We start from the raw sequence: 18,571 nt of genomic DNA on the forward strand, positions 1-18,571 counted from the left end.
GAAGGTCAAGAAGGAAAGATGGAGTTTGAAGAGAAGACCTGAGTTAAGGGTGTCTTCTCAAGTCTTGATGACTGAAATGTAGCTCCAGTACCTGAAGTCCTGCTTGTTCTCAAGGCTGACTGCGGGGCTGGGTGCACTCAGTGAAGGAACCGTATACACTTAGTATTTCCTTGCTTGCTCACACTTGCCCTCCTCTGATACACCCTCTGCAAGACTGATCTTCCCCTGAAACAACTTTCCACCTGCTACTGTCATCTCAGGAACATTTGCTTCCCCTTCCTAGTGTCCCCCTAGAATGCCATTGCAGCCAATTCATAATTTGATAATCATGCTGCTTACCATATTCTCAGCAACTTCTGAGAAATTTTATTCACTTTATTCCATAGTCTTCACCCATCAATAATCTTCCTTAACTTCCTAGCTGCAGGTTAACCCATTCGGAATCATTTCTTTTGCTTTCTCTTCTTTGGCAAATCCTTTCTATCTTTTGAGGTCTTTTTCTTGTCTCTCTACCATCTTGCCTTCCTGAACTTCTTTTTTTTTCGTTTAAGTAGCCTTTCAATCTCCTTCCGCAATTTCCTCATAAACATTGAGAGTTTATTCCTCACACGTTAGACAGCGGTTTATGAATGGCCAGGCATAATGGACTCAGAATGAGTTGGCACCCCCGAGGTACCTGTCTTGCTGGGGAGCCACAGGTGAAGGGCTGTCTGCTGGACACATGTTTGCATGGAGTCAGGCTGAGTGGCCTCAGGGTGTTTGCTCTGCACTTGTGTGTGTTTCTCCCTAGTTGGTTTCCTTGTCCAGCCACCTGTGACCTCCCTCCATCCAGCCCAGGGAATCCTTCTCATCACAGGGGTAGGATGTTTGTCTCATTTTCCATCACATCCTTTCCCCAAAGTTTGGTTGTGAGTTGTTCCCATTCCAAAGACCTTTCCTCTTTGAAGAGAAAAGAGAAAATCTTGTCTCTCCTTTTCTCTCACTTCACTTCTGCTCTATTATCTCCTCCGTCCAGAATGGCCCACTGACTCACATGGGTGTAGATCCAAAGATGGCAAGAAATGCCAGCAATTCTGAGATAATAATACGGATGGATCAGGAAAACTTGAAAACCTTTATCCCGCCACATTAAAAAAAATTGCACTTCCAGTGTATTCAGAGTCTCAGTGTAGAAACACAAATGATAGAGAAATTGAATTACACTCAAGTTTTTCTTTCCTCCTTTCCTGATTTATTCTAATCCTCCAAGTTAACATGATGAACTCTTTGTTGTGTAAAGTTTCAGACATTTTCTACCCATGCACACTTTTCTTCTTTTCACATTAGAGTGTGAACTAGGTCACTTTCAACATGCTGTGATTCTGTGATTCACTGTCTCCCACCGAGTCATCCACAGATAATGTCATCTGTTTCACGGAGAAATATTTCCAATAGCTAATAGCCAATGTCTGTGGAGTGCTTACTCTGTGTCGGTTTCTTGTAACTACTTTACAGATCATTTGTACAGCGTACCCATGGACCAGGTACAATTATGACCCCCAAGTGACAGATAAGTGCAGATAAGTACAAATAAATACAGAGGCCAAGTGACTTGCCCAAGACACTGGAGCAAATCAAAATCCATGCCTCTGTAATCATTTTGCTCTATTGCCTCTGTCTGGGAGGCTTGATGATTTGGCAACTAAAACCTTAAATATCATGTTCCATTTTTATATCTGTGACACAAGCGTGGGGCTGTGATACAGGGTAACTAACCTGACTACTTTTGAAAACCCTTATGCACCTGGATGAAAGTAAGCCAGGGACTGCAAGCCATAGATTTAAGGTTTCCTACCAACTTTTAAAAATAGCTTCTTGAATGCAATTTATGTAGTGTCAAGTCTAGGATGTAGTCCAAATAGTAACAGAAAAATGGAGATATGTAGAAAAATACTTAAAGTTGACAAGTATTGGGAGTGTAGTATTTTTGGGGCCAGCGTGTAGACCACAGGAAAACTTGCTGTTTCCATCCCAAAGGGAAGAGCCCTACGTTGCAACTGCCAAGGTCCCTGGGACAGCAAGTGTGCTCACTGCTTAGTAAAGAAGCATCCTCAGTTTGATAGAATCATATGGGAGCCTTACATTTGGTTAGCAGTTCTACATTCTTGATGTAATAATATTTTCAGGGTGTGGGAGGGTATCAAGCTCTGAAAATACCCTTGGAGAGATCTGCTTATTAAGTTTGGCTTTTTCAGTCTCCCTACTACTTCTTTACTAAACACCAGGCGGTTTCCTTCACTTTTCAGAACCATATTGTTTTTCCCTTCTCTAATGAACTTTGAAATACTTTTGGATGAGCTATTAAGATTGGGAAAAAATAAACATCTCTTTAAAATAAGGAAGATAATAACAATGACAAGTAGAAAAAGCTCTAAAACAGAGAATATCCTCCATTCTAGCCACTGACTGGGAGTGGAAGGTTCGTGCTCGCTGTCCAGGACGTAGAAATAAAAGCTGAGGAGGCGCTGAGGCGTCTCCTGGATCTCTATGAGCCTCCATCATTTCTGCTGAGTAGGGTTGACAGATAAAATATAGACTGTTTAGTTAAATATGAATGTTTGAAAAACAACGAGTACATTTTGAAGATAAGTATGCCCCAAATAGTTCATAGGATCTACTTATACTAAAAATAATGACTTATTATTCATGTGAAGTTCAAGTTTAACTGGGTATCCTGTATTTTTATGTCCTAAATCTGACAGCCCTACTGATGATCCACAATGGAGGCAGTTGAGGAGTGGTACATGCTGGCTCTCGGACAGTCAGAAATGGCTTCAGCAGATCCAGGTACAGTATGAAATTCTTTTTGGATGTAGCTCAGAAGCCATGGCCAGCCCTTGACTGCAAGTACTGCCTCGGGTTTCCCTGAGGTGGGGTAAACCTTCCTCTTAATGGCCTTTTGGTAAGTCTGGAAGACCATATCCAAGGGGAGCCCCAAAGTCAGTTTCATCCTCACAACCATGTTTCCAATTGCTGGAATTGGCTGCATGTGACTCACAAGAGCTGAGGAGGTTAGTGGAAGTTGGGAGTGTCATAGTTTGAACCCTTTGTAGGTAAAGTTTTGCTGTTGTGAGAGTTTTAACAGGAGCAATGTGAAAGACTCCAGGTCCCCAGGTAGATAGAAATAATCCTGTTCTACCTGTGTGTATGTGACAAGTCTCTAATAGTTCAGAGAGCAAGTATCTGGTCTTAGAAAGACTGATCCAAGCTTGGATGTTTCTGGTGACAAGGCAAGGTCCTGAGTTTCAAGTTCACCTTTTATGGTTGAGGAGACAATAAGGTGGTCAGAAGGGAAATCATGGAGGAGACCTTGGCTTCATCCATCGTGCAGGCTTGTATATGTGGTTCTATGTAGATTGTGTTTCAAAGGTGGAGCTTGTTTACAACTATGAACATTCTCCGATGTGCTTTTTGGACCTTCATTCCCAGAGCGAGAGCAGTGCCGAGGCTCTAGAAATGCCATGGATATTCTGAGCTGTCAGTGGCATTTCCCCGGTACTGTTCCCTTGGTGCCGCTCCTTGAAATGTCCAAAGGGATTATCATGTGTCTTGTGGCGGGTCCTAGCATTGTGAAAGGAAGCTGCTGCCCCTGGCTCAGAGGATTTCGGATGTGGTGGGAGGAGGAGTAGTACTACGACTATAAATTGTATCACAGCATATCGATTCCATCTTGAGAGTGGGGTTGGGGGGTTATGAAGGGGGGCTTTTATTGTACTTTTATACATTGTACCCTTGAAACTAATTCAATTTTTAAAAATTAATTAATTTATTTGGGGCTGCATTGGGTCTTTGTTGCTGCTAGCGGGCGTTCTCTAGTTGCAGTGAGCGGGGGCTCCTCTTGGCTGTGGTGCACGGGCTTCTCATTGCAGTGGCTTCTCTTGTTGCGGAGCATGGTCTCTAGGCACGCAGGCTTCCGTAGTTGTGGCACGTGGGCTCGGTTGATGTGGCACACGGGCTCTAGAGCGCAGGCTCAGTAGTTGTGGCACGCGGGCTTAGTTACTCCGTGGCACGTGGGATCTTCCCAGACCAGGGCTCGAACCCATGACCCCTGCATTCGCAGGCATATTCTTAACCACTGCTCCACCAGGGAAGCCCGATAATTCAGTTTTTTATAAAGAGAAGATTCCTAATATTATTCCAAAATTTTAAAAATATGTAGTTGGATAACACTATGAAAAATTAACTGATATATTCTTTTATTATTTCTCTTTGCTCCCTGGATTTTTTTCCCCATCCAGTCAGCTAGGCACTGTGAGTTCACTGCATTAGGAAGGTAAAGACTCAGCAGAAATGAGGGAGAAAAACAGAAAATTCTCAGCTTTGGAATGTTCACAACGGAGGCCACAGTAGAACAGGTGAGAATTCTGTGAACCAAAAATAAATGTCGTCTCAAATGCAAAAAAGTATTCTCTGCACTGGGAGGCAGGAGAGGGAGGGAGGGAAGGACTGAAGGAGAGAGATCAGTGTGGCCAGGGACATGGAGACTGTGCTTAAGGACGATATGCCCAGGAAGAGAATCAGAATCTGGAGAAGATTCAGCCTGCACGTGATCATTGCCTCCAGCCAGCACCCTCATCTCAGACGTTGGGAAATTCAGAGAGAGAGTGGGAGTACGTCAGGAAGGCCACGTGCATAGTCTGTGTGGCAGGGGTTGTGGCCGTTCCCTATTTGTGAGGAGTCCCCAGCAATTTGCAGGCCTCTTCTGGAAAATGCTGGCGGACGTCTCTAGTGCTTATGTGAAAGCTTGTTCACAAACCTTGAAAGATACAGATGTAGATGACAGATAGATGCATAGATAGAAAAATGTCATTAAATAAAAGCTCCAGGAAAGGTTTGGAAAATGCCCTTTATTGCATAGGACGCTTCTATTGTCATATGATGTTAGACTGAGTGCCGGTCCCTTCATCCTCCTTCAGACCACGGCATTCTGTCTGCTACTCTCCCGAGGGTCCTTTCTTCTCCCTGGAAGGGATAAAACAAATGAGGTAGAACAGGAAGAGACAAGAAGCACTCCAAGCTCTGCTGGTCAGGGTTACCCTCCAGCATTGCCTTAATGCTCAGAGCCACACACACCACAGTGAGCTTGGCTCCAGATCAACTACCACGCAACGAAGGTTCTGGAACACTTCCATATCTCGGGGAACCTCATTTCCACGTGACTCTCTTTCATATTCCCCTTTGTCACAGAAGGCTAGGTCCAGTGGTCCGGGTGAGATCTCGGCTCAGGCCCAAGGCTCTCAGACCTCAAAGTTCTGGTCCTGCAAGGGCCCCTGTCCTCTCTTGAGACCACTCCTGGCTCTCTCTGCCGAGAAGGAGCTGCTGGCAGTACGTCCTCTAAGAGTTGAGGTCCATCGTGCAGACCCTGAGAAAACTCCTAGGAAAAGGCTCCACCTTCTTGTTTACGTCAACAGAGGTCAATGCCTTTCTTAGTGCTGGGTGTGTCCCATTTGATGCAACTGCAGAGCCATTAGGTAAACCAGCACATGTGTGCGGCCCCTTCCCTTAGACTCCTCTGGGCCCTCGTGACATAGGCTCAGAAGACTGCCAGCCTCAAGCCTTACCTCTTCCAAGGGACGGCCACACCGTCTTCCAGGATCTTCTGTCCCATGAATCTCAGTTGCTGTTTGGAACTCAAAGGAGAGAAAAGACCCTGCCTGCGGGGTCTCTTTGGGCTGGGGCCTTCCCCCGTGGGCTGCTCTCCCTCATTCTCCTTTTCTTCTTGCTTCTCTACCTCCTTCTCCTCCTCCTCCTCCTCCTCCTCCTCCTCCTCCTCGTTCTCCTCCTCCTCCTCCTCGTCCTCTTCCTCAGGGGTGCTCTCGGATTCCACATTGCCCATCCGCTGGGCCATGGTGAGATGAAAGGCACGGCAGCTGAAGCCCTGCAGGACGCCGCCCTTCACGTGCTGCTGGAGGATCTCCAAGGTGGGGAAGACCCGGCAGCAGGCCATGCACCTGAAGCCGGTCTCCATGGTCAGCATCCAGTCCGCTGTCTTGGCGCTGGGTCTCTCCTCAACGGCAGGTGGCCCTGATGGGCTGCCTGGCTCTGCCCTTTCCTCATACTCTTTCTCCTCCCCAGTGGGCTCACTGTCAGACAGGAGGCTTTCGGTGGACACATCAGAAGAGGGGTCAGTGGCTACTGCGCACACATCCTCAGGAAGGGTCACTTCTTCTATCCTCAGCTGCTTTTCAGGCAACTCCAAGGGTTTCTTTGTCTTCCAGGAGACAGCGACACCCTTGTTCACTTGTACCTGCATGTAGTATATTTTCATGCCCCTTTCCTCTTTGTCTGGGTGCAGATAGTTCTTACAGGGTGAAGAGGGTGAGGAGGAGAGACAGTGTGATGGGGAAGCGGTCTCTCCTTCTTCCTGATCCTGGGCTAGGGGTGGTCTAGGCTGGGCAGTGTCTCGATGAAATCTCCGGATTCCTGAAAAAGGAAATTAAAATCATAATAACATGCATGGGCCATGCCGGAAGCTGAGGGAGCAGGTGTGGTAGACGAGAGAGGGACATTGGCACGACATAGCAATGTCGTGAGCTTGGTGTCCGTTGGCCGTAGGACGGAGTGGTGTATGTGGTGTCATCTGTGGGCTTTTCATGTGCGTGGGGGGGTATACTGGAGCGGTGTCTGTATACAGGGGTGTGGAGTATGGTGGTGAGGGCTGTAGTATGTGAGGGATGCGGCTGGATGCGTGTACGATGAGGAGTGTGAGTTTGGGAATATCGGTGGTGCATTCCTTGTGGAATGGGGCTGTGGTGCAGGAGAGTACTGTGGAGCACGTGCTTGGGGTTGATGTGCACTGAGAAGGGCTGTGCCTGGAGGGCGCGTGTATGTGTGAGCTGTGTGCACCTGAGCTGGATGGTCCTGCTCTCAGGCTGGAGGTGTATGATGCAGAACTCTGTCCTTCTCTGGAAGCAAAGGCAAAGACAAAGCCTACATTTTCCTCTGAAGATGCTTAATCTGGTCCCTCTTCCCTCCACCTCAAGCCCAGACCTTTCCGGCCCCTGCTCCTTGACTTCCCCACCATGGTAGTAGCAGTATTCACACACACACCCCCAGACTCAGCTGGCATCCACGCCCTCGGAACAGCTCAGCCATCCTGCCCAGGCTCCTCCACAGAGCCCTCATCACCTCTGATGACCCTGGATTTCCTCTCAGCCTCCCTGGGATCTGTGTGCCTCCTGCTTCACAGCCAAGCACCCCGTCACCTGAGGAGCCCCACGCCCTTACCAGCGTAGCTGAGCTTGCGCAGAGTAGAAGTACAGAAGAAGTATTTAGAGGCAGAGGAGACCTCCACTGCCCCTGGGCTGCAGCCTTGGGCCACCACAGTGGATCCAAGCCGAGGGGGATCCTCTTGTGACTTCGAGATTCCTGAGGGAGGAATGAAAGGCTCAGGGTGGGTTCATCAGTCCTCTGTCCACAAATATTTACTGAGTGTGTGACACGTGTCAGGTGCAGTGAATACACACAGTTGAGAGTGTGGTTCCCAGTGGATCCTCCAGGATTTAATTCCAATCAATACTTATTCTCTCACTGTCTAGTTGGTAATGTAGGCCTCGGTGGTGACTGTGAGTGTGTGGGAAGAGTGAGTGATGTGTATCAGTTAAGTCTGTGGTAAGTGTGGGGTTGGCATGGGGAGCACAGTGCAGGCGTGTCTATCTGTGTCTGTGGCCTTTGTGTGCATGGTTTCTGTTCACAAGTCAGGAATTCTGGGACATGTAACGTTTCCTCATTACATGGTGTGGCTTGTATTTATGGTGTGTGTTCATTCATTCATTCACCAAGATTCAGTAAGCAGCTACTCCTGTGTATCCGGCACTCTTCCATTGTTGTAGTCTTTGGTAACGCTGCACATTCTAGTAGGGGAAGACACACACTAAACAAAACTACAATAAATATATAATACATCAGCTGGTGGTAAGTATATAAGGGTTGCCAGACTTAGCGAACAAGAATACAAGGCACCCAGTTAAATTTCAGTTTCAGATAAACCCAGAATAATCTTTTAGTGTAAGTATTCCCATGCAGTATTTGGCCTGACTTAGTTTTAGTGTAAGTATAGCCCATACAATATGTGGGACATACGGATACTGAAAAATTACTTGTTGTTTATCTGGAATTCAAATTGAACTGGATAGCCCATATTTTCTCTGGCAATCCTGACATGGGTTACTGAGACTGTGGTTTACTGTGGTTTGTACAAAGCGGGTCTGGCATTACTCAAGAATGTGTTATAAGTGTGGTGTGTATGACACGTGACTGGTTCTTATAGAGGTATTTAGAGATGGCTGAAGTTAGTTGTGTTTGTGCAAGAGTTGAGGAGATACATGTATATAGTGTGTGTGTGTGTGTGTGTCCTATATATATAGTGTGTGTGTCTATATACATATCTCATCTCCAGCGTTTGGTGTTGGAGGAGAGGATTGTGATACAGGTGGGTTGTATGAGAACGTAGTATAGGAGGGATGCGTGTATATACCTCCATGTGCTGTGTGTGGTTTACTAAGGAAGTTATATGTGGGTGTGTGATATTTTTGCTGCATCAGAGTGTACATGGGTGTATGAGTTACTGTCTCATAAAACACCCCTAACAAGAATTCTGTATACACTCTTACGTACACCGAGTGTCAGCCAGGTACAGGCAGGGTGACAAAAACTTTACCACGCAGACTTTATATCTGGTAAGCACTCTAACCCCATTCATCTCGCTCTTCTCTGCACTACCACACACACACACACACACACACACACACACACACTCACACACACACACACAGGAACATAGGGCAAAATATTCTGAATGGTCAGGGGCAGTCATTGCCTTCCCCAGCCTGTCCCAGCCACTGCCTGGAAATCTGCCTGCTGTCTAGAGCTCCATTCCCAGGGCCCATCCTACAGTCTCCAGGGCCCTGGGCCTGGTAGGAGCTACTGGGCTCTAATCTGGGGCAGAGGCCTCTAGCTGGAGCTCTGGGGTGACCACCCCTCTCCCAGGGCAAGCTACTCGCCTACATTTAATGCACGCAGGCACCACGTGGCCCGTGGCTCTCAGAGCTCCCCGCAGGACCCTGAGGCCATTTCTCACCCCCGCTCACGCGGTCTCAGTCTCTGGAAAACCCTTCCCTTCCCTTGATCTCCTTTGGGAAATTCTTCCTGTTGAAGGAATAAAACCTCCTTGCTTTCAATATGACACCATCCCTAGACAAACAATCTTCTTTCAAAGTGCATTCCACTTGTCAAGATAGTTTTCAACAGGGCCTTCAACTCATGGGGCTTCTCTTTCCACTTTGGTAAAAGAGGCCAAGCAACTCATGGGTCTCTCTCAGCATCCTTGCATCCTTCACATCCCCCACCTCATGACCCCTAGGAAAGATCCAAGAGCATAAGAGAGAAATCGGGGACTGAGAAAAGCTGCACCTCTGGGTCTGTGCAAGCAGGATGCAGCCTGCTGTGAGTCCGACAAAGCTCCAGGCCCGGCTGCCCCAGGAGAGAGTCCTCAGACCAGCGGAGCTGACCTCCCATCTCCCAGGGGGCATCTGGCCGTTCTGTGCCGTCTCACACCACAGGGACCCTCCGGATAGATACGGCAGCATCAGTGAGACAAGGTCTCTCGCTCCCTGCTTCACAGGTGACACGTTCTCAGTCCCCCGCTTCCTGGAGAAGCTTCAGTTTGGCAGAAACCCATGTGCCCCAGACAAGTTGCCCCCCACATACCTCCTCCGTTCTCGGCAGTTTCCTGGGACTCTTCATTTTCCAGATGTTTCCTCTTTTGTCGCCGTTCCATCGTACCAACTAGAAGTCTCCCTTAGAAGATGCCTCAAGAGATGTCCAACTCCTCCTCTTCCCTACAGGTTGGCCCTTCTTGGCTCTTGGGCAATCCGTTGAAATGATTCAATACAAACAAAAATAGTCAAGTCTCCTAAATGGCTGAAAAACTTGTACCACTTGGTGAACCAGCAGTAGTGCCTAGTGCTCACCAGGGCTGTTATGTTTGCAAGGTTGCCAGGCTCACAGTGGAATTCTGTGACCTCAGTGATGACATCAGAGCATTCGGTGGACCTAGGTTGAGCACAGTGTCTGCAATAGCACAGGCCCCATTTTCAAGAACAATTCCTTTTTCCCAGCCGAAGCTTTCCCGTGAAAGGGAAAGGTTCCTACCATATCTATTATAAATTGTATCATACCATGTCTATTATAAAATTCACATTTTGATTGGAGATCTTTTAATGTCTTTTCTAGAGAGATTTAATATGAATGTTTTAAATGGTCTCCAGTTTCCCTGTGGATTATTGACATTTTAAACTCTGCACTTCAATTTTCCCTCAATACGTGTAATTTTGTCACGGCTATTTCTGTACTTAAAGATGAGGAACTATATAATTGATTTCTTCATTTTTTCCCCATCTCTTTCCAAGGTACTGCATTTGATTGTGTCTTGCGACTGAGTGAAAAATGCTAGTCCTTGAGTCAGGACATTGGGCCCTTTAGCAAGTAACTCAACCTATCTGGGCTTCAGCTTCTGTATGTGCGATCAAGAGGCTTGGACTAGCTGACTTTTCAAATGCTGTGTTTCTTTGATTCACTCTCACTTACTGATCTGCTCCTTAAGAAGAGGGTCTGTTCTCATAAAGTAACAACAGTCTTTTCCTAACCTTGGGATGGGCGGAGTTTAACTGTTCGTACTCAGTTTGTTAGTTATATTGCTTTCTACGTATGCTTAGCTCTAAATAATTTATACGGCTCTTGTGACAATTTTTAGATCTTCTTTTTTTCTTATTTTCTTTTATAGTTTCTAATTTGTTATCGCCAGTGTAGAGGAGCCTGATTGACTTTTAAAATTTATTGATCTTGTATGTGTGTGCCTTGTTGAACCGTCTTATTAGTTCCTGCTAGTTTATCTGTGGGTTCTTTTGGGTCTCCTAGATAAATGAGCATATTAAATGTAAATAATGTGTTCTTTGGATAAAGTTTATTTTCTTGCATCTCTATATATAGAAGCAATATGTTGAATTGATTTAAATATTTAAACACTTACATACCTGTTATCACAATCTAACATTGTTTATCTTATTTTCTTTCAATCAATAATATGTTTTCAAGATTTATCCACGTGAATCCATATAGATCTAGGTCTTTGATTTTTGACTGTTTGATATTATGTGATCACATGCATATAGCATCATTTATATTCCATTCAAGCATTATTGGACAATTGGATTGTTTCCCTCCCTTCTCTAGAACAAACAACATTTCCTAGAATATCCCTGAAGATGACTGACAGTCGAGAAGGGCCAGGCTGCCCGAAGGATTGCTACTTGCTTTTAGCCACCTTCCAACAGGCCGTCTCCAGCCAGCAATTTGAAGCACAGCTGAAATGAGAACTGCCCCAAATGTGAAGATCTTAGGAGCTTCCTAGAAGGTGGGAGGTTAATGATAGGCATCCTGCTGGGATCCCAGGGGAGTCTGAGCTGGCCTGAAGCTCATCTTCCTCCTCCACCTCTCAAGAGAAATGTGGAGGAAAGAAGACTTCAAAAACTGTGAGCAGGCAGAGGGAGAGATATTGGGGGCCGAAGCTGTAACTGAGGTCTTGGAGTGGGCTGTGAGCACGCAGAGCCTCTCGAGAGCCAGGCTCTGCCTTCTGAGAACTTCTCCCCTAAGGCTGCTCATAATTCACGTGATACCAGCCATATAGAGCCGACTTGGCCCACACTGTCACAGAAAGCCTTATCAGAATCTCTTCTTCTTCATACACTCTTGTGTCTGTTACTTGGTTATTGCCTTTGGTACTCCACTGATGTGAACCACAGTCGCCAGGGGATGGAGGACACTAGTGACCCATCTTGCTCTGTGGCCTCAGTCCACAGCTGGAGGGTAAGGGAAGAGGCCAAATGAAGGTCAAGAAGGAAAGATGGAGTTTGAAGAGAAGACCTGAGTTAAGGGTGTCTTCTCAAGTCTTGATGACTGAAATGTAGCTCCAGTACCTGAAGTCCTGCTTGTTCTCAAGGCTGACTGCGGGGCTGGGTGCACTCAGTGAAGGAACCGTATACACTTAGTATTTCCTTGCTTGCTCACACTTGCCCTCCTCTGATACACCCTCTGCAAGACTGATCTTCCCCTGAAACAACTTTCCACCTGCTACTGTCATCTCAGGAACATTTGCTTCCCCTTCCTAGTGTCCCCCTAGAATGCCATTGCAGCCAATTCATAATTTGATAATCATGCTGCTTACCATATTCTCAGCAACTTCTGAGAAATTTTATTCACTTTATTCCATAGTCTTCACCCATCAATAATCTTCCTTAACTTCCTAGCTGCAGGTTAACCCATTCGGAATCATTTCTTTTGCTTTCTCTTCTTTGGCAAATCCTTTCTATCTTTTGAGGTCTTTTTCTTGTCTCTCTACCATCTTGCCTTCCTGAACTTCTTTTTTTTTCGTTTAAGTAGCCTTTCAATCTCCTTCCGCAATTTCCTCATAAACATTGAGAGTTTATTCCTCACACGTTAGACAGCGGTTTATGAATGGCCAGGCATAATGGACTCAGAATGAGTTGGCACCCCCGAGGTACCTGTCTTGCTGGGGAGCCACAGGTGAAGGGCTGTCTGCTGGACACATGTTTGCATGGAGTCAGGCTGAGTGGCCTCAGGGTGTTTGCTCTGCACTTGTGTGTGTTTCTCCCTAGTTGGTTTCCTTGTCCAGCCACCTGTGACCTCCCTCCATCCAGCCCAGGGAATCCTTCTCATCACAGGGGTAGGATGTTTGTCTCATTTTCCATCACATCCTTTCCCCAAAGTTTGGTTGTGAGTTGTTCCCATTCCAAAGACCTTTCCTCTTTGAAGAGAAAAGAGAAAATCTTGTCTCTCCTTTTCTCTCACTTCACTTCTGCTCTATTATCTCCTCCGTCCAGAATGGCCCACTGACTCACATGGGTGTAGATCCAAAGATGGCAAGAAATGCCAGCAATTCTGAGATAATAATACGGATGGATCAGGAAAACTTGAAAACCTTTATCCCGCCACATTAAAAAAAATTGCACTTCCAGTGTATTCAGAGTCTCAGTGTAGAAACACAAATGATAGAGAAATTGAATTACACTCAAGTTTTTCTTTCCTCCTTTCCTGATTTATTCTAATCCTCCAAGTTAACATGATGAACTCTTTGTTGTGTAAAGTTTCAGACATTTTCTACCCATGCACACTTTTCTTCTTTTCACATTAGAGTGTGAACTAGGTCACTTTCAACATGCTGTGATTCTGTGATTCACTGTCTCCCACCGAGTCATCCACAGATAATGTCATCTGTTTCACGGAGAAATATTTCCAATAGCTAATAGCCAATGTCTGTGGAGTGCTTACTCTGTGTCGGTTTCTTGTAACTACTTTACAGATCATTTGTACAGCGTACCCATGGACCAGGTACAATTATGACCCCCAAGTGACAGATAAGTGCAGATAAGTACAAATAAATACAGAGGCCAAGTGACTTGCCCAAGACACTGGAGCAAATCAAAATCCATGCCTCTGTAATCATTTTGCTCTATTGCCTCTGTCTGGGAGGCTTGATGATTTGGCAACTAAAACCTTAAATATCATGTTCCATTTTTATATCTGTGACACAAGCGTGGGGCTGTGATACAGGGTAACTAACCTGACTACTTTTGAAAACCCTTATGCACCTGGATGAAAGTAAGCCAGGGACTGCAAGCCATAGATTTAAGGTTTCCTACCAACTTTTAAAAATAGCTTCTTGAATGCAATTTATGTAGTGTCAAGTCTAGGATGTAGTCCAAATAGTAACAGAAAAATGGAGATATGTAGAAAAATACTTAAAGTTGACAAGTATTGGGAGTGTAGTATTTTTGGGGCCAGCGTGTAGACCACAGGAAAACTTGCTGTTTCCATCCCAAAGGGAAGAGCCCTACGTTGCAACTGCCAAGGTCCCTGGGACAGCAAGTGTGCTCACTGCTTAGTAAAGAAGCATCCTCAGTTTGATAGAATCATATGGGAGCCTTACATTTGGTTAGCAGTTCTACATTCTTGATGTAATAATATTTTCAGGGTGTGGGAGGGTATCAAGCTCTGAAAATACCCTTGGAGAGATCTGCTTATTAAGTTTGGCTTTTTCAGTCTCCCTACTACTTCTTTACTAAACACCAGGCGGTTTCCTTCACTTTTCAGAACCATATTGTTTTTCCCTTCTCTAATGAACTTTGAAATACTTTTGGATGAGCTATTAAGATTGGGAAAAAATAAACATCTCTTTAAAATAAGGAAGATAATAACAATGACAAGTAGAAAAAGCTCTAAAACAGAGAATATCCTCCATTCTAGCCACTGACTGGGAGTGGAAGGTTCGTGCTCGCTGTCCAGGACGTAGAAATAAAAGCTGAGGAGGCGCTGAGGCGTCTCCTGGATCTCTATGAGCCTCCATCATTTCTGCTGAGTAGGGTTGACAGATAAAATATAGACTGTTTAGTTAAATATGAATGTTTGAAAAACAACGAGTACATTTTGAAGATAAGTATGCCCCAAATAGTTCATAGGATCTACTTATACTAAAAATAATGACTTATTATTCATGTGAAGTTCAAGTTTAACTGGGTATCCTGTATTTTTATGTCCTAAATCTGACAGCCCTACTGATGATCCACAATGGAGGCAGTTGAGGAGTGGTACATGCTGGCTCTCGGACAGTCAGAAATGGCTTCAGCAGATCCAGGTACAGTATGAAATTCTTTTTGGATGTAGCTCAGAAGCCATGGCCAGCCCTTGACTGCAAGTACTGCCTCGGGTTTCCCTGAGGTGGGGTAAACCTTCCTCTTAATGGCCTTTTGGTAAGTCTGGAAGACCATATCCAAGGGGAGCCCCAAAGTCAGTTTCATCCTCACAACCATGTTTCCAATTGCTGGAATTGGCTGCATGTGACTCACAAGAGCTGAGGAGGTTAGTGGAAGTTGGGAGTGTCATAGTTTGAACCCTTTGTAGGTAAAGTTTTGCTGTTGTGAGAGTTTTAACAGGAGCAATGTGAAAGACTCCAGGTCCCCAGGTAGATAGAAATAATCCTGTTCTACCTGTGTGTATGTGACAAGTCTCTAATAGTTCAGAGAGCAAGTATCTGGTCTTAGAAAGACTGATCCAAGCTTGGATGTTTCTGGTGACAAGGCAAGGTCCTGAGTTTCAAGTTCACCTTTTATGGTTGAGGAGACAATAAGGTGGTCAGAAGGGAAATCATGGAGGAGACCTTGGCTTCATCCATCGTGCAGGCTTGTATATGTGGTTCTATGTAGATTGTGTTTCAAAGGTGGAGCTTGTTTACAACTATGAACATTCTCCGATGTGCTTTTTGGACCTTCATTCCCAGAGCGAGAGCAGTGCCGAGGCTCTAGAAATGCCATGGATATTCTGAGCTGTCAGTGGCATTTCCCCGGTACTGTTCCCTTGGTGCCGCTCCTTGAAATGTCCAAAGGGATTATCATGTGTCTTGTGGCGGGTCCTAGCATTGTGAAAGGAAGCTGCTGCCCCTGGCTCAGAGGATTTCGGATGTGGTGGGAGGAGGAGTAGTACTACGACTATAAATTGTATCACAGCATATCGATTCCATCTTGAGAGTGGGGTTGGGGGGTTATGAAGGGGGGCTTTTATTGTACTTTTATACATTGTACCCTTGAAACTAATTCAATTTTTAAAAATTAATTAATTTATTTGGGGCTGCATTGGGTCTTTGTTGCTGCTAGCGGGCGTTCTCTAGTTGCAGTGAGCGGGGGCTCCTCTTGGCTGTGGTGCACGGGCTTCTCATTGCAGTGGCTTCTCTTGTTGCGGAGCATGGTCTCTAGGCACGCAGGCTTCCGTAGTTGTGGCACGTGGGCTCGGTTGATGTGGCACACGGGCTCTAGAGCGCAGGCTCAGTAGTTGTGGCACGCGGGCTTAGTTACTCCGTGGCACGTGGGATCTTCCCAGACCAGGGCTCGAACCCATGACCCCTGCATTCGCAGGCATATTCTTAACCACTGCTCCACCAGGGAAGCCCGATAATTCAGTTTTTTATAAAGAGAAGATTCCTAATATTATTCCAAAATTTTAAAAATATGTAGTTGGATAACACTATGAAAAATTAACTGATATATTCTTTTATTATTTCTCTTTGCTCCCTGGATTTTTTTCCCCATCCAGTCAGCTAGGCACTGTGAGTTCACTGCATTAGGAAGGTAAAGACTCAGCAGAAATGAGGGAGAAAAACAGAAAATTCTCAGCTTTGGAATGTTCACAACGGAGGCCACAGTAGAACAGGTGAGAATTCTGTGAACCAAAAATAAATGTCGTCTCAAATGCAAAAAAGTATTCTCTGCACTGGGAGGCAGGAGAGGGAGGGAGGGAAGGACTGAAGGAGAGAGATCAGTGTGGCCAGGGACATGGAAACTGTGCTTAAGGACGATATGCCCAGGAAGAGAATCAGAATCTGGAGAAGATTCAGCCTGCACGTGATCATTGCCTCCAGCCAGCACCCTCATCTCAGACGTTGGGAAATTCAGAGAGAGAGTGGGAGTACGTCAGGAAGGCCACGTGCATAGTCTGTGTGGCAGGGGTTGTGGCCGTTCCCTATTTGTGAGGAGTCCCCAGCAATTTGCAGGCCTCTTCTGGAAAATGCTGGCGGACGTCTCTAGTGCTTATGTGAAAGCTTGTTCACAAACCTTGAAAGATACAGATGTAGATGACAGATAGATGCATAGATAGAAAAATGTCATTAAATAAAAGCTCCAGGAAAGGTTTGGAAAATGCCCTTTATTGCATAGGACGCTTCTATTGTCATATGATGTTAGACTGAGTGCCGGTCCCTTCATCCTCCTTCAGACCACGGCATTCTGTCTGCTACTCTCCCGAGGGTCCTTTCTTCTCCCTGGAAGGGATAAAACAAATGAGGTAGGACAGGAAGAGACAAGAAGCACTCCAAGCTCTGCTGGTCAGGGTTACCCTCCAGCATTGCCTTAATGCTCAGAGCCACACACACCACAGTGAGCTTGGCTCCAGATCAACTACCACGCAACGAAGGTTCTGGAACACTTCCATATCTCGGGGAACCTCATTTCCACGTGACTCTCTTTCATATTCCCCTTTGTCACAGAAGGCTAGGTCCAGTGGTCCGGGTGAGATCTCGGCTCAGGCCCAAGGCTCTCAGACCTCAAAGTTCTGGTCCTGCAAGGGCCCCTGTCCTCTCTTGAGACCACTCCTGGCTCTCTCTGCCGAGAAGGAGCTGCTGGCAGTACGTCCTCTAAGAGTTGAGGTCCATCGTGCAGACCCTGAGAAAACTCCTAGGAAAAGGCTCCACCTTCTTGTTTACGTCAACAGAGGTCAATGCCTTTCTTAGTGCTGGGTGTGTCCCATTTGATGCAACTGCAGAGCCATTAGGTAAACCAGCACATGTGTGCGGCCCCTTCCCTTAGACTCCTCTGGGCCCTCGTGACATAGGCTCAGAAGACTGCCAGCCTCAAGCCTTACCTCTTCCAAGGGACGGCCACACCGTCTTCCAGGATCTTCTGTCCCATGAATCTCAGTTGCTGTTTGGAACTCAAAGGAGAGAAAAGACCCTGCCTGCGGGGTCTCTTTGGGCTGGGGCCTTCCCCCGTGGGCTGCTCTCCCTCATTCTCCTTTTCTTCTTGCTTCTCTACCTCCTTCTCCTCCTCCTCCTCCTCCTCCTCCTCCTCCTCCTCGTTCTCCTCCTCCTCCTCCTCGTCCTCTTCCTCAGGGGTGCTCTCGGATTCCACATTGCCCATCCGCTGGGCCATGGTGAGATGAAAGGCACGGCAGCTGAAGCCCTGCAGGACGCCGCCCTTCACGTGCTGCTGGAGGATCTCCAAGGTGGGGAAGACCCGGCAGCAGGCCATGCACCTGAAGCCGGTCTCCATGGTCAGCATCCAGTCCGCTGTCTTGGCGCTGGGTCTCTCCTCAACGGCAGGTGGCCCTGATGGGCTGCCTGGCTCTGCCCTTTCCTCATACTCTTTCTCCTCCCCAGTGGGCTCACTGTCAGACAGGAGGCTTTCGGTGGACACATCAGAAGAGGGGTCAGTGGCTACTGCGCACACATCCTCAGGAAGGGTCACTTCTTCTATCCTCAGCTGCTTTTCAGGCAACTCCAAGGGTTTCTTTGTCTTCCAAGAGACAGCGACACCCTTGTTCACTTGTACCTGCATGTAGTATATTTTCATGCCCCTTTCCTCTTTGTCTGGGTGCAGATAGTTCTTACAGGGTGAAGAGGGTGAGGAGGAGAGACAGTGTGATGGGGAAGCGGTCTCTCCTTCTTCCTGATCCTGGGCTAGGGGTGGTCTAGGCTGGGCAGTGTCTCGATGAAATCTCCGGATTCCTGAAAAAGGAAATTAAAATCATAATAACATGCATGGGCCATGCCGGAAGCTGAGGGAGCAGGTGTGGTAGACGAGAGAGGGACATTGGCACGACATAGCAATGTCGTGAGCTTGGTGTCCGTTGGCCGTAGGACGGAGTGGTGTATGTGGTGTCATCTGTGGGCTTTTCATGTGCGTGGGGGGGT

This window comes from Mesoplodon mirus, assembly GCF_964341445.2.
Source record: "Mesoplodon mirus genome assembly, contig: SUPER_14_unloc_2, whole genome shotgun sequence".
In the NCBI taxonomy this organism is placed as follows: Eukaryota; Metazoa; Chordata; class Mammalia; order Artiodactyla; family Ziphiidae; genus Mesoplodon; species Mesoplodon mirus.